Consider the following 16,535-nt stretch of genomic DNA (forward strand, 5'->3'; position numbering starts at 1 on the left):
GGTATTACATATTCTCTTAACAGACTTTTTTGTCAAGGCCCCAAGGCAGAACCTGGGCAGTGGTGCCATCCCAACAAAGACGTTAGCCAGCCCCGCAGGGAGCTGTGGGAACAGGATGACCCTTCAGTTGTCCCAAGTTGGCCTAGTCTTCACACCTACATGTTGGTCAGTAATTGGATGTCAGCTCCCCGTGGAAGGAACTGTGACCCTGGAGAGGGTGTTCAGTTTGTATTCACTCTGGGCTAACAGCTGAGGGCCCAATCTAGCATCTCTCCCAGCAGCTGGGGGAATAAGTCCTTCCCTCCAGAAGGGGTCCAGACCCTTCATCACAGCATACACTAAAACTCCCGAGTTGTGGAGGCTCAGCCAGAGTCAAGATTTTAGCTCAAAAGTCTTCTTCTGTCAGTTTCCCATGGCTTATGAGTTCAAATTTGCCCATTTCTGTTAATTTCAGAGTACGGCAGATCTCCCACAGTAATTGAAATGCAAAGAGGAGAGGTGTCTGGAAGGATAAGCCATCTGACTGGAGAAAGGGCCATAAGGGGAAACTATACCAGAGTGACATTGTCAAGGTTTGTTGGCTTACAGTGGGGACAAAATCAGAATTACATGGTGGATCCACTTGAGGCCATTGAGAATGGCTGGTAAGCAGGTGCCATGTAAGTTCTGGGTCAGATTTAAAGGTCATGCATGGCTCCTCTTCCATCCCCTCGGTGACTCTCTTAGAAACACTGAGAGATCATTGGGGGAGTGAAGAACATGCCCTCACACTTTGACCAACCTCATTTTCCCAGCTGATCCTCAGGGTCCCCTAATTCTAACCTGGGCTTCCAGTGCAAACCCAGAGATGAGAAAAAGAAGGCAAATATCTTTTTAAAATGATGATAATATTCCCATTCTCTACTCACCCTGGAGGCTTATTTTGAAAATCACAGTGATTTAACTTGTTAGCAGTTTAATTCACTTTTAAAAGATTAACCAGACTAATTATTCATCAGATTTTACCACCTTTGTCAGCCTCAATAAGGATCCTTTGTTACAATGATTAATGTGTTTTAATTGTAGCTTCTCTCAGAGCAATAATTCGATCGCACAGTATTTGACGAATCTATGGAAATCTTGGAAATGCTTTGACAGCTGAGCTATTCTTAGGAAATGAAAGTAAAGGAATGTATGTAACTAACAAAAAGTGTTTCATAGCATATCACTAATACGGATTTTCCTTCTCTGACAGTCCTTGCTCTGCTGCAGTCCATGAAGCTGCTTGCTGCACCAGTCAACTCGTCATCCGGGAGCGGGAGTCTGTGCCCTCAAACATGTGCTGGTCAGATATACCTGGGTCACAGGCAAAGGTAGTCAACGTAGCCAGTGCCTATAATTAATCATCCAGTTAAGACACTGGATCCTGTGTTGACCATTCTCTTTTCTACCCAGTGCTTCATCTTCATTCATTTAACTAGTGACCATTGTCCAAATTACGGTTTTTTACAACATCAAAAAACGTGTCTGTAGAACCTGGTACAGAGATGAATTGTATGTGGGCAGTACTGATTTTAAAGTGTATTTTAATGTTATTTTTTAAAGCATAGTGGTTCTAAGTGCTTTGGAGTCAGACAGATCTGGAGTTGATTCTTGGCTCTACCCCTTATTAGCCAGGGGACCTTGGGGGATATTAGTGATACTTAGCCTCCCTGAACCTCAGTCTCCTCATTTCTAAAGGAGGTATAGAAATACCCACCTCATAGTGAGGATTGGAATGAGGTACTACATGTAAGACCTAGTATAGTGCCTGGACTATAGTAAACATACAATAAGTTATTTCTGAAAAAGCTATAGGCCTTTATAGTTTAAGAAAATCATAGCACATAAGCGTTTCTGATCATCCCAATGACCCTGAGGCAAGTGGGCAAGGTGTGCTGCTGTTATATGGTGGTTGTTTTTCACAGAAGAGAAAGTTGAGCACAGAGGGTGTGCTGATCTTGCTAAACATGTCGTGTATGTCCATCAACTAACTACTTAGGCACAAAGGATGCTCTAAAACCCACAGATGCTTATTCCCATTCCGGCACTTTTTCTTTTACTGCAACCTTAGAGGCACCAAGGGCTCTGAATAAGTACAGCAGTTGGTTGAGAACAGAATGACTAACTCATTATTTGCTGACAAATGCTAGCCTCTCTGTTGGAGTATATACATCAGTAATAGCTAAAAGCCAGGCATCACCTTACCGAATTCCTATAGCAAGCCTGGGAGGGGAGTGTCACCATTACTGTCCTTTTACAGCTGAGGACACTGCTGCTTAGAGATATTAAAAAGCTCGTTTGACAGGTTGAAGCCCAGGTCTGTCTGTGTTTTAAGCATACACTCTTCTGCCTTCTGCCAGTCCCACTTTACAAAATGCTGTTACAAAGGGAGTATTTTAAGACCTATGAGGTTGATACGGTAACCAATTACCATGCTTTAAATTACCGTCCTAGTGGTTCGGGCCCCATGACTCAAGATTTCCTTTGAGTTCTAAGCCAGATGTTAGGAATACTGTTGTTTTTCACTTGGGGAGCAGCATCAGCTGTAGAAAAGGGTTATACGGCCAATACTGGAAAGTAAATTCTTCCTTGGATATTCATTATGTATATACTTGCATAGCAAAGGCTTTGAGAAATACTGTGGTTTAAAAATGTTTAATTATGTTAAACCTCTTCCTAAGCTTGTCTGACCCTTCTTTTTAGTTACAGTCAGTAAGAACCTCTGGAACTCAGGTTCATTTAAATAATAACTGTGGCCAAATTTAGGATGTGTTTAGCACATCCCAGACACTGACCTCAGAACTTCACATACATTAATTTCTGTTACAATGCTCTTATGAGGCAAGTGTTTTCAGAATAATCTTATGAGGTAAATGATTTTCCCAAACAACTTTCCCCAAATCACAAACCAGTAAGTGGCAGAACGGGGCCCTGAACTCAGGAGTCTCTGTCCTGAGCCTGTGTTCTCACAGCTGCCATGGAAGAGCTGAGTCAGCATATCATATCATACTTCAAGGTATGTCATGTTATTTTCTCAATTAAATATGGAGTGGCCATGCTATACCAAATTTCTATTTTTATTAAATTGGCCTCACTGAAGGGGAAAAAACTGGCAAAACCACGTCTCTGAATCAAGACAGCCAACACAGTCAAATTTGTCTATCTGATATTAATAACTACATTTCCCTTATAATGCTATAATTCTTAAAATACTTGATGCAGTTATAGACATCTACTTATATTGGCATCAGACACAGAGGTAGCGTGGTCTTATCACCGTGTCTCTTCCTGGTGACAGTCACTTCAGTCTTCTCCAGGACTAAAGCACCAAGATCAGACAGTTCGCAGTTCTCACTTAGAAAGCCAGAAGTTGAGGCAAAGGCACAGATTCTTTTCTCTCTTCATTGTTTTTCTTTTCTTTACTCTTTCTTTACTTTATTCAGTTTTAGGTGGAACGGTGGCTTGTGGAATGACGAAGTCCGGGACTCGCTCACTTAACTGAAGCCCCCCCAGTCTAGAAGAAGGACCAGGAGAAAAGGCGATGCCCAAAAGGTACAGAAAGCTTCCGCGTGCTGTTGTCGCCTTCTTTTTCTCTTGATCCTCTCTCCCCATAGAGTAGCTTTTTTTCTAAAGCATACTTTTCCAAGTTGTTACATTAACAAATTTGCACTGATTTCTTCATCCTTGTCATCTAAAGACCACCTTGTTTGTGGATGGTGACTGTTCCTTCATGCCAGGCCTGCTGCACCGTCTAATGTCACGAGTGTCTGCTCACATTAGCTCCCGGAGACTGGAGGAGACGCCACACGGGGCCTTTGCAGCCAGCTGATTTGACAGAATGAGTCCCCATGCTTGCTTGTGGCACTTAGTCAGTCCGCCATCCTCCGGGAGGGGAATTTAGAGTGCACCATATTCAGTTTCCAAATCAACTGCTGTCCCCTCAGGAAGCCATATGTTGCATTATTAAAAGCGATGCCTTCAACCACGGCACCATACTTAAACATTCATCCCTAGTAAAAAATAAAGTGGAGTGGAGGGGACGGCACAAATGCCCCCCACCCCTCACTGTTAACCGTTCCCCCAGATGTCATCCCTCGGTGAACAGCCCTGTGACTCACTGGCAAGCGTGAACACTTGTCATTTTGTGAATCTTACCTTTATTTTAAAAGGGGCACTTCTGCATTTACTTGGGATGGCTATGAAACATTCTCCTAAATCGTAAGATACTGGGGCCGAGATCACCGTATTCCCAACCTCTTCCTTCTGCTGAGCTCCTGCTGCAAAGCCAAAGATCTGGCTGCCAGAAATAGCAGTGACGTATCTGTTGCCTACCTCTCCCAGGAGTTTAAATGAAATGCAAGAATTGGTTCTGAGTTGAAAATTAACAGATCTCAAACTCACACTTTAATAACTGTATCATTAGGTATTTCTAATTAAAATAAAATGCATGCCCAGTTTACCTTACCCTGTCCAAACAAGAAAGTGACAAGGCTGCTGGAGAAAAGGAAGGATCCTTTCTAAAGCTTCATGTTGATATAACTATGAAAACGGATTAAACTCTGCTTCCAATTTCCAAACATGTGTACTTCAATGAATATTAAATGGCGGCCCCTATCACCATCATGACTTATTTACTCACCAGAGTTTTTATCAAAAAGGGACTGGAATGGCCTGTGGAGCGTGAAAGTCTCCTGTAATTGAGTTTAGAGTGGTAAATCCACTAAACAGGCCACGGCCCCAGAGACACCCCGAAACCCACCTGTCAGATGGAGTTAGATCACAGCCTTAAGAAGCCATGGCTGCCTGTTCCTGCTAAGCAGTGCTGTGGCCCCAAACAAACAAACAAACAAACAAACAAACAGTTGTTCCCCAGGGGGTGAAGGAGGGCTACAGGCAAATTGTGGGGGTTGGGAGGGCAGGAGAAAATCTCCCAACTAACAGCTGTCTGATGTCAGCTGGAATGATGATCTGAAACTCAGCCTGGATGGGGAACTGGCTAGGGCCTCATTCGATAAGGTGTCATTTCCTTATTCCCAGGTCCGTTAGGTAAGAGCGTAATGGAGTGGACAAAAGGCTTTTTTATCACGGTCGAGCCACGGAAATCAAAGCCCAGAGTTTCAGTGAGGCTACAGATGCAGGAGGGTCCATATCTGGAAACCGGTGGGGCAGGGTGGGGGGGGAGTGTCTGACTAAGACATGCTGGATTAGCCAGGAATGGGAGTAGCAACATATTAAGCTAAAGAACAATCATTCATATAAACAAACAGTAATTAATTGTTTACTAGTGCTGAATACTGTATTGATGTAGTACTGATGTTGCTGACTTTATATAGACAAGACACAGTCCTTGCCCCAAAGGAACGTAAAGTGCAGTTGGAGAAACACACAGAATCAGCTGCTGCAATACAGTCTGTCAAGGGCTATGGGGGCAAAAATATACTTAAAACAATAAGTTAGAGAGACTTCTTGGAGAAAGTGACATTTAAATGGGTTTTTAAATAGAATGAGTAAGATTTAGCCAGGCAAAGGAGAAGAGTAGGGTGGGTGTGGGGTCCGTGGTAGGAATAAGAATGTATAGACACACACCATAAAGGGATGGTGTGGTACCCTTTTGGGTCCCAGATGCTTGCCATGCCTGCAGCACGTGTAATGGGTTAGAGCTTGAGAGGGCTGGGATGAGAGGGAGAGAGAAATCAAATGACCAGGGGCTTTACTGACTTAGCTGATCAGTCTGGAGCTTATCCTGAAAGCCAAGGGGAGGCAGGGAAGGATTTTAAGCAGGGGAGTGCTGCGGTCAGGTTTTCCTTTTTGAAAGACAAGTTTGCCTGTGTGCATAGCATGAATTAGAAGGGGCAAGGCCGGAAACCGGAAGGCCAAGTGGGAGGCAATTACGGGAGCTTTAGAGGGGGGCGGGCAATGGCCCAGACCAGGGAAGTCACAGCGGAGACGGAGGAGAGAGGACAGAATGAGAAATACAGAAAAGAATCAGCAGGATTTGGAAGGCAAGTGAAAATGGAAAAACAGGGAGGAATTCAGGATGGCTCTAAGCCTTCTGGCTTGGGTGTAGGATTGCTGGATTTAGCAAATAAAAATACATTCACTATTTGGGACATACTGATTTAAAAAATGATTCCTTCACTGAAATTCAAATTCAGCTGGGAATCCTATATTTAATCTCACAAACCTACTTGGGTGGTTGGGTACACGGTGCATCATTTCTCCAGCTGGGGATTGGAGGAGGCACAGCTGTGGGAGAGGAGGCGAAGAGGATGATGAGTTTACTTTTACTTATATTGAGTTTGAAGTATCTGAGGATATAGCTGACTTCCAATTATCCCCCAGTGCCTTTCTGCTCTTCTGTAAGAATAGTTTTAGCCGGCACATGGCCACTCGGCTAAAGTCTTTACTTTCCAGCTCCTCTTGCAGAAAGTGGCCATGTGACCGACCTCTCGTCAGGGGGGTGTGAGAAGAAGCAATGTGTGTCCTGCCCTGAGAAGGACTGGGTGTGAACTCTCCTGACTCTTTTTCTCCTTACCGCTGGTTGAAAGATGGCAACCAGAACTGAAACAGCCACCGCAGCTCAGAAATGAAAAGCCCATGGTGAGGATGGCAGTGCCTTCTACCTCTGAATTGTTACACCAGCAAAACATAAGCTGAGTCTGTACGTTAACTACGATACAATGTCCGAGAGGAGATAGTCAGTAAGCAGTTGGATATACAGGTCTACAGCTTAGGGGAGAGGCGTGCACTAGTGAGAAAGAGTTGGGAGTCATTAGCACAGAGGCACTAAGTGAGGCACTTTAGTTCAGATGGGCTCTCCTAGACGGAATGTGCGGTGTGGAATTAAACACAAGAAAGTCAAACACTCTCTTTTTTCGTTTGACTTTCTTTTTGAGACACAGCTTTAAACTTATCCTCAAGTTTACAGAGATATTCAGGAGTACTAAGGTGGACATTTGAGAGTCATTTTCGTCTACAAAGCCTTTCTCCTCTATACGCGTGAATGTTCAGCACTCCTACAGTCATTCGTTTGTATTTGGATTTCAGCACCGTCTGGGAAGCGATCGTTCTCATGCCTTGTGAGGGTTTGGACATTTGCACACATCCCAGTGGCCGTGCTAGTGTTTGTCCTAGGCCTGGTCACATGTGTGCAGTCTGTGTGTGCCTTCGTGGGTGGGACAAACAGCACACATGTTCATTTGTTCTTCCATGTTATACTGTAGCCGGTCAACGTGTGCCTCGCAGGTGTCTTTGCACGTGTGTCTGTAGAGATGCTCGTTTTCAATGAGTTACTAGTCAGTCCCCAACACTGGCAACAAGTAGCCTCTTCGATTCTTCTCACATGGAAGGTTTCTGTCCGTTTGGGAGACCGTAGAATATCTCTTGAAAGATGATGTCAATTGTCCCTTTGAAATAGACTTTGTTTTTTAGATCGGTTTAAATTCACAACAAAACTGATGGGAAGGTACAAAGATTCCCTGTGTACTCCCCGCCCCACGCATGCGGAGCCTCCCCCATTATCAACGTGCCCGACCACAGTGGTATGTTTGTCACCGTTGGCTCACCACGTCAACCCATCGTTACCCCGCAGAGTCTAACGCTTACATTAGGGCTCATTCCTGGGTTTTGTGCTTTCTAAGGGTTTGGACCAATGCAGAGGAGGGCAAAAGTAGCTTTACATCTGTGAGTACATGTGACACAGTGCATGCTTGTATTGTTATTTATTAATTATTATATTATTTGTTTGTGCTATAACTGTAAACCTACGTTTGCCCTCCACTGTCCATTACGACACGGACCCAGCGTTACAGGATCATGCAGAGCAGCTGTCCCACCAGCAGCGAGTTGAGCGCTCCCGTCGCCCACACCCCCGGCGGCGTTCGGTGTCAGTGCTCTGGAGCTGGACCGTTCTCACAGGTGTGTGGTGTTACTTCATCATCGTTTCCAAGTCCAAAATGTTTGAAGGAAAGGCCTCCCGCACTCGACCGCTGGTATTCCTCGCTTCTTCTGTAAGTCTGCCTGTTCCCCCCGGGCCCCAGACCGAGGCTGAATTTTACTTAATATGACATGAACTGAGATCTGCATGGGAGCTAAGGGCACGACAGAGTATGTGTTTGTATGTTTTTTTCACTATGGAAATTTCTAAGGGTATTCAAAGTTAGAATAAAAAGAACTTCCAGGTGTCCATTGCCTAGCTTCAACAATTACCAACATTCTGCCAGCCTTGTTTCATCTACCCCTTCCTTTCATCCTGCTATATCTAAAGCAAACATTAGATATAATTTCACCTGAAATATTTCACTTGGTATTCCTAGTTGATAACTTTTTTACATTCTACAATGTCATTATTTACCTAACAAAATTAACAATAATCCCTCGATATCATCTAAATTTAAATTTCATGATTATCTCAGACACCATTTTTACAGTGCGTTTTTGCAAAATCCACATGTCATACAGCTGTGTGTCCTTTATCGTAAAGCAGGAAGGACCAGGGCGTTTGTTCTGAGTAGTGGTGTCTCGGGTCTGTATTTGTCTGATTGCTTTCTCGTGGAGAAAGGTAACATGGTCCTCTACCCTCTGTCTTTCCTGTGAACTGGGAGTTATAGTCAGGCCCTTGTGCAGACTGAAGATCAGCACGTTTGGATCAGTATCCGTAGCGGTGCTGTTGCTATTAGGCACATACTTTCCGGGTTGTTTCACTTTTAGCGATGCGAGGACTGATCAGTAGGTTTGGTAGTGTCAGTCCACGGAGTTCCCTGTTAGCCTTTCATCTGATGATTTTAGCATCCATTGGCGATTTTTACCAAGGTCTGTTATTTAATTTGGCATATTAGTAATTTTTAAAAATCATTTTATTCCTTTTGTAATTGCTATCTGGGACTCCTCCACTTCCAGAATACTGGAATTGCCAGCACTCAGGGCCAAGTGAGGGTTGGCCTGGCCTTGTTCCATATTTAAACAGATTAGTTCAAGCTTGTTCCAGCTGAACTGACCCTTTGTGCTCAGGTGATGTTGAAGACCATGAGTGTCCTAGGAGAGGGAGGGGTCTATCTTCGCTCCAGGAAAAAAGGAGTTCTTTTTAGAAGTTGCAGGAGAGGCCTTTTCCAGGACACAGGGAGCTCAGGGATGCTGAGGGCTGTCAGCCTGGCCTCCGGGCACTGGCTTCGCTGGTGCGGGGAGGGCTTTCTTGAGCCTCTCCCACCCCAGTCAGGCTCAGTCTGGGGCTCTGGTTCTCCTGTTCCTCCCCAGGGAAGCAGAGGCCATGAAACCACTGACCCCAGGGACCAAATATCTGAGCCTCTGATGCTCTGACTTCCCGGCCCCTCCCTCGAGCCCTTTGCCACCCCGGTGTGGGCACTGGGCTCCACACCTTCTCTGAGAAACAAAAGTGAAGCTGCTCTCCTGCCGAGGGTTTCTCCGAGATCTGAAGTCTCCGAAGAAAGCCCCACAAGACACAGTCTCGTCAACAGGCCCCGCCTCGGGGTTTCATACTCAGCTCTGAGGGACCGGGATGGAGAGGGGACTGAGCTCCGTCAGGCTGTGTGGACAGCTCCCTACCCAGCAGCAGAGTAAATCAGACAGGTTATTCTTCCTTTCTTGCAAAGGACAGGCCTGCGTGGAAACAGCGGCTCTGGCGCTCATTTTGGGGGGGGAAATGTATTTTATATAAAAATGTACTTTAGTGGGCTTCCATGGTATACAGTGTTGGCTTTCAAATAACAAGATTTTTAATTCTCTTAAGACACTAATTTAAAAAATATATGTATATTTTTACAAAATAGTCACCTGACTTTAGGTGGTTACAAACCACAGGGGAAAAACTGTTATTTCTCTGTATTCTCATCGGTAACCATTTGGCTTAGAATGACTATGAGCTCTTTCTGAAAAATAGAATCCACTCTGAAAGCAGGTGGTTTGCCCTGATGGGGGGAAGCCAAAGGATACGCCACAGGCCGAGCCTGGCAGCAGGCAGGGCAAGGAGAGCCTGCTTGCCCCTGCACCTCTCCTGCTTAGACACTGGGTGGCAGACTTACCTTCCAGATGGAGGGTCTAGCACTTTCTAGCCTAAGCATCTGGAACTGGCGACCTTTCCTCCGCGGCTAGCTGCCACCCACTCTCAAGCAGATCCCAGAGGCATCTGGTGGGCTCCCCAGAGGGGTTGTGGCTGAGCTTCAGTGGGGGTGGGGCAAGGGGAGGAGGTGTCTGGTTCGGGACCACCCACCCCCCTGCCTGACAACAGCTGCAGTGGCATCAGGCCAGGGCCTCCTGGATCCCAGGCCTCATGGCTTGTGGCTATGGCGACTCCACTGTGTGCCGGCCACACCTCCTCCCACTTGCCTGCCCCAGGTGTGGGGCTTAGAAATGTCTCCAGCTCTCCTGAGCTGACTCAAGGCACATGGTCTTTCAGACGTGCCAGACCTGGGGAGGTCTTGTGCTTGATGCGCGCGTCTGTCAAATACAAGGTCTTGCCTGGAGTGTGGGGACTGCTGAGTGCCAGCAAGGACAAATGTGCAAGCCAGTGCACTCATCCGTGGTTTCATCAACATGCAAGGAGATGGGAAATAAATGACTGAAGACAGAGCTCCTCCCACCCCACCCTGGGTTTAGATATCAATAAGTGTAAGTCCTCCTTGGGGGCAAGAACATTCCCTGCTTTACTTCTGGGTTCCTGGGGTCTGTCGCATGGTGAGGACTTAGTGAATGTCTGCTAAATGATCAAACGAATTGATGTTGATACAGTAATTAACGTTAAAAAATCGTTTCGTTTAACCTCTCAGTTTTAGGAACGGTCCCCAGTGGATGGGGCTGTATGTTTTCTAGGATGTCTGCCTTCGTCTTTCTTTCTGCTTCCTCACCCCCAGTCATTCCACCCCGGGATCTCAACTTGGGGTATCCTGGAACCTTTCTTACCTCCAGCTGAAACCTCCCACACTGCCATTTGAGGCGGTTCTTTTTTCTGTGGCCTCAGTGCAAGTTGATGATGGGATTGGGGAATAATATCATTACGGAGGCATTATGTCCCTTCAAAATCCATGTGTTGAAGGCCTAACCCCAAGAACCTCAGAATGTGGCTGTATTTGGGGATAGGGCCTCTAAGGAGGTAATTGAGGTACAATGAGGCTATTAAGTTGGGCCATAATCCAGTGACTAATGTCCTCGTGTGCAGAGTATACTTGGGCACACGACCCCAGGAGCACGCAGAGGGAGGACCATGTGAAGAGACAGCAAGAGGGTAGCAGTCTGGAAGCCAAGGACAGAGGACAAGGTGCTCTGTTGGCACCTTGATCTTGGACTTACAGTCACCAGAATTGTGGGAAAATCCGTTTCTCTTGTTTAAGACGCCCAGGCTGTGGTATCTTGTTATGGCAGTTCGAGCACACGGATCCAAAATGATGTGGTACATGATTATAATACACATGGTATGATGCAGAATGTCTTGGCCCTGTTGGCAGCATGTCCAGTGTCTGAAGGACTATAATCTAACTGATGTGACGGTGGTTGAGGTTTCTGCCTCCCCTCCCCCATGCTGGCCCCTGGCTCCTGCCCAGTAGGCAGTGGTGAGAGAAAAAGACCTCCTGTGAAGGACAGATGTTCACAGCTTTAGTCCTGGCTCTGGCTGCCCTCCTACAGCCCTCAGGAGAGGGGGCTCCTGAGCACCACAGAAGCCCAGCTCCCCAAAGAGATCAGCACGGCTGGCCGCAGCATCCCGAAGGCCGACACATTAAGATAAATCAGGCTTGTCAGAAAGAGAAGGCAGCAAAAGAGGCTGCTTGTTGGAGGTTAGGTTAGCCCAGAGAGGATCCCATCAAGGCTCTTCAACCTGGGGATTCAGGACTTGGGAGGAAGGAGAGAGGGCACAGTGCTGGCTGCAAAAGTGTCAGACAGAAGCTAAAACTCTGGAGCAAGAATCAGCTCAGTGAACCAGAGCTCCTCAGGGTCAGAGACCACTGCAGGGGAAGCTGGGACAAACAAGGCAGTGCCTCTCCTCTCTTTCACCAGAAACAGTCCCACGTAAGTGGTAAGGTTTGGTCTTCTGAAAACTGACTAAAGGCAGAATGTCTACAAAGTGGAGATTCTGGGTCACACTCAGGGTGGAGGGGGCTAAAACTGAGACTCGGGGATGTCTATAGTTAAGTCTGGGGGGAGTCAAAAGTTATACACAGATTTTCGGACTGGGGTCAGCACCCCTCGCCCCCACATTGTTCTAGGGTCAACCACACTGGTCAAATACAGTCACATTGGGGATTAGAGTTTCAATGTAAGAATTTGTGGGAGACACAAATTATGGACAGTTCAGCCCCTAATTAATCTTGGGTGAGAAATAACTGATATTGACAACAAAAAGGCTATTACCTTTTATTTCCCTTCTGAGAGGTCCAAAACCTCTCAGGGTCCTCAAGGAATGAGTGCTTTCCACGGTGGAGCCAGCCAGCCTTCCGAGGACAGGGAGGAAGTACAGGAAAACCCAGGGAGACTGCGGAGGAGGAGAGGGCAGGAGAGAGAAGGGCTCCTGAACGCCTGGGTGGGCGGCACTTCCTCCGCGGTGGGAGCTGCTGGCTCAGCCTCCACTCCCAGAGCGCAGGACACAGGCTCTCCGGCTGTCGTGAGAGTCCGCTGCTTTCTGTATGGAGACCTGAGAACCGTTTTTCTAAGTGCATAGAGGCAGCGCGATCCCACGGTTGGGCTGTGGGTCCCTTTGTGCACGGTGGTTGCACCCCCGGCAGCCGATATCATGTGTTAGATATTTCTGATCACACTGAGTGCCCTCCGCCCTCTCCCTGGGAATGGAGCAGAAAGGCACCAGGTGGCAGTAAAGGCAAGGCCATTGCCAGGGAAGAAACTCCAAGTATTTGCTCTCTACCATTCTCTTCTTCTATCTGTGTAAGCTTCCCGAGGCAGGGCCGCTGCACACGATTGTGTAGGTGGTGCACTAGACCCGCTGGGAGGCACCATTCACAACCATTGTGCAGTTCTAACTGGCAGCTCTCTGTGAAGCCAGAGACCACGGGGAACCCAGGACCCAACCCAGACTTGGCATTTCAAAAAGACTTGTTGCCTTGCAAGGGGCAGCTGACCTTTTCACCAACGCTGGTGTGAGGCTGACAGGATTCCAGCCATCCAGCCAATGAAAGACGAGGGCTCTCCCAGGTATTTCCCTCCTGGAGACGACCTTTAAGAAAATTAAAAAGCCAGTAGTTCTCAAGGTCTCATACTAAGTTGGATATTTTTATTTTACTTTCCCCTCTCATTTTCATTGCAGAGAAACACTTTAACCAATATAATACTCTGATGGAAAATGTTGCATATTTACATCCCAGAGTGTAAGTCATAGGCTTGATTTTAGCTGAATGTGATTTGAAATGGGAAAACATGGCTGCAAACAGTCCTGAAGGCGATTAAACCCCAATGGGGGCTGGTGGTGATGGAGACGTGATGGACCCTGGGCACTCGCTTGCGCCGCACGGTAGCTAATGAATTGTGTGCCCCGACCCACGGTGTATTTTCTGGACACTGAAAATGCACTTAACATCTCTGCCACCGCTATGCCAGAAACTTCCTCCCTATGGAAAAAGAACATTAACATTTTAATTATCTCTTACATCTTTTTAAGTTGCTAGGAAGAACTCTGTGACTTTCCAGCATTACTTACTGGAGAATATAGGACTCTTCTGAAAAACATCTCTTCCTTCAGGGGTTTAGAAGAGAAATTTGGAAGGAAGAGTGATAAATCGGCCATGGTGTCTAGCAGGAGAGAGCCACAGGACTGGCCTTGAAAATAAGAAAGAGTCGCCCTGGTTTTCAGAGAAATTTGGAAGGGGATTTCTTTCATCCCTGAGAGCTCCTCGTTTTGGCAAACCCTGAAGCAGCCCTGCCTCTGGATGAGAGGAACAGAAGGGAGTGGAGGGTGCGGGCAGGTTTGTTTTGAAAATAGCATTTTTCCTCGTTGGAAAAAAAAAATCCTGTTTTGATTCCACTGCTCTACCCCATTGATCTGCTTTTCTTTACTGCAATTTTTTTCAAAGGTTCACCATTCCCTCTTGAAACCATTCCAATGCAGAATTTTTAACTCCACTGTTTCATAAACCCATGCTCTCCAAGGCCCCCAAAGGCCCCCAAAGAGCTAAATGCAGTGGTCGGTTTTGCCTCTTGTCTTCTCAGCCTGTCCGCTGTGTTTGACATGGCCGATCATGCTTTCCTCCTCGAAATACTCTCACTCCCGGTGTCTTACTACTTGTCCTTCTCAGTCGTGACAGCTCTACTTGGATGCCTAATAGGTACCTTAACTATGGCCAGAACCAAACTCTTTATATCCACCATCCAAATTTGTGCTTTCTTCCCATCAGTAAATGCTTAGGCAGACATCTTGTGGTCATCTCTACCTTTTTTTAATACCCCACAACCAGTCCTGGGACCATTCCTTTCAGACTCACCTTCAAACGTAACAGACTCTAACCTTTGCTCACCGCTTCTACGGCCACACCCCGGCTCAGATCATCCGCCTCCCTCCCCCGGAGGAGGCAGAGCCTCCACACCGCACTCTGCCTCTGCTCCCCCTCCTCTCCCAGACTTGCCAACACACCAGCCTGCGTGAGCGCATTAATGTTTAAGTCCGGTCACAGGATCCAGACTTGCCTGCTTCCTTTAATATTCTGCCACCCTCCTCCTTCAAAGAAGCATACGGTCACTTCTAGGTAGGGGGGTGGACAAGGGAAGGACTGGTAGAAGCAGGACCTGAGTCAAGCTGGAATAACAAGTAGGATTTGAATGGATGAGGCAGGACAGACACTGAGCTCTGGGGAACACCGCGAGCAAGGAAGGTCCTCAAAGGAGTAAGTTCCATGATGCATTCAGACCAGTGAAGGGCCCAGTGGGGTGGACATCTGCATTCATGTTGGGGAGTGCCTAGAGAGAGATCTGGATCGGATGGTGGGAAGCCTTGAATGCCACACTCAGGAGGTTGGCCTTTAGCCTGCATTTTCCAGTAGGCTTGGGCATAAGGGAAGTGGGAGCAACTATGACATTCACTTAGCATAGTTATCTCAGCTGCCTGCCAAGTAGTCTATTTAGTCCAATTCACAGACAGAGCTTTGTTGAGCATTGAGAAGTCACTTGCTCCGTGTGAATCCAATCACCACGGCAGGCACACCTCAAAGAGGGAACACACAGCCGCCTCTCAAAAGCCTGCCTCACACTCTGGCAACTCAGTTCATGAATATGCTTTTCCAATGTCTGACGCTGCTGCTTAGCAAAGATATTATGGGACAAATCCTTGATTTGACCTTTTGTATCTCTATCCGTCCCACTGTGCTAAAAGCAATTATGTGCATCTTGTGTGTGGCTGTTGGAATGGGGAGTCACTTAGCGATGGGTTCTTTTCACACTCGAACTGCCCTCTCGCTCATTCCTTCCCCCTCTCACTAGGGCCCGCGCAGCAGGCCTCCTCCGCTGCTTGGCAGAGTCTAAAGTGGCTTTAGGGGGAGGCAAGCAGGGATGTAAACAGGTGGAAACGGTTCCTGTCATGGCGATCAGCATTCCCCTCGGCCAGGCCCAGCTATGGATGAAAGATGGGGTGACAGGGAGGAGGAAGCTGCCTGGGGGGGCAGGAGACAGAAGGGGGCTGAACTCTTTGCCAAACTCCAGCCAACTTTCTACAAAAACTTCCTATAAAACAAAGCAACCCCAGTGTCAAGGTGGGTGGTGTGGTCTCCATCTAGCAGTAGATGGTCTGTCAGCCATCTTCACTGCCTGCAGTAGATTTATGTGTGCCTATGTCTGTGTCATGTGATTGACTCTGTGTGCAAGTATTCACCTCTGCATGCGGGAGGATACACAGTTATATCTGTGCGTGTCTGCATTTGTACATATGTTCGAATGCCTGGATGAATGCCTGTCTATTTTCTATGTGTATATACTTACAGGCATGGCTGCCAAGGACAACACATGCTGGTGTCTGTCTGTATGTGTCTCAGGATGTGTATATGGAACATACAGGCATGTATGCGTGACTATACACATGTCGTTTCTGGATGCGATACATCCCTCTCTCTGTGTACACATGTATGAGGATACTCATTGGCATGTATGAGAAAAAGGCTAAGTGGGAAAGAGCTCCCTTATTCTTCTCTTTGATGGAACAGCTCAGCAGGACTGTGGAGGCCACTCCAATTCTGGCTGGAGAGAGAAGCCTTGATATTACTAAATAGCCCAAGGGTTTGAGTGTCCGGGAACTGATGCCTCTGACCCAGTTCCTCATGTCCCCCATACTCCAGCCCTAAATGCAACTGACAGACCGACCCAGAACTAGGGAAGATGTCCAGGAAGACAACAGAGGGAGAGATTAGGATGCTGGAGGCGAGACCCTGGAGGAATTGGGAGGAGAAGATCAACGATCTTTTCTGAGTCTTTATGTAAATAATTTACAGAGGAAAAGTGAGCTGGCCTCTAGGACGGGAGGGAAATGCAGACAGTGAAATCATGGCGAGTAAAGTGATCCACTTCCATCCAAGGTT

The 16,535-nt window shown here is 47.0% G+C and overlaps 1 long non-coding RNA gene across 1 annotated transcript in view; it reads left to right on the forward strand.

The window, feature by feature from the left end:
- Nucleotides 1-458: 458 nt before the first annotated feature.
- LOC119061515 (uncharacterized) overlaps nt 459-16,535 on the forward strand; it is a 94,272-nt gene continuing 78,195 nt past the window's right edge. The window contains exons 1-3 of the long non-coding RNA XR_008391936.1: nt 459-572; nt 1,235-1,352; nt 3,465-3,573. This is a non-coding gene — a long non-coding RNA (uncharacterized LOC119061515). The remainder of the gene's footprint in view (nt 573-1,234; nt 1,353-3,464; nt 3,574-16,535) is intronic.

The sequence above is a fragment of the Artibeus jamaicensis genome, unplaced genomic scaffold (genome assembly GCF_021234435.1).
Source record: "Artibeus jamaicensis isolate MK-2021 breed Jamaican fruit bat unplaced genomic scaffold, CSHL_Jam_final contig_465, whole genome shotgun sequence".
Lineage (NCBI taxonomy): Eukaryota > Metazoa > Chordata > Mammalia > Chiroptera > Phyllostomidae > Artibeus > Artibeus jamaicensis.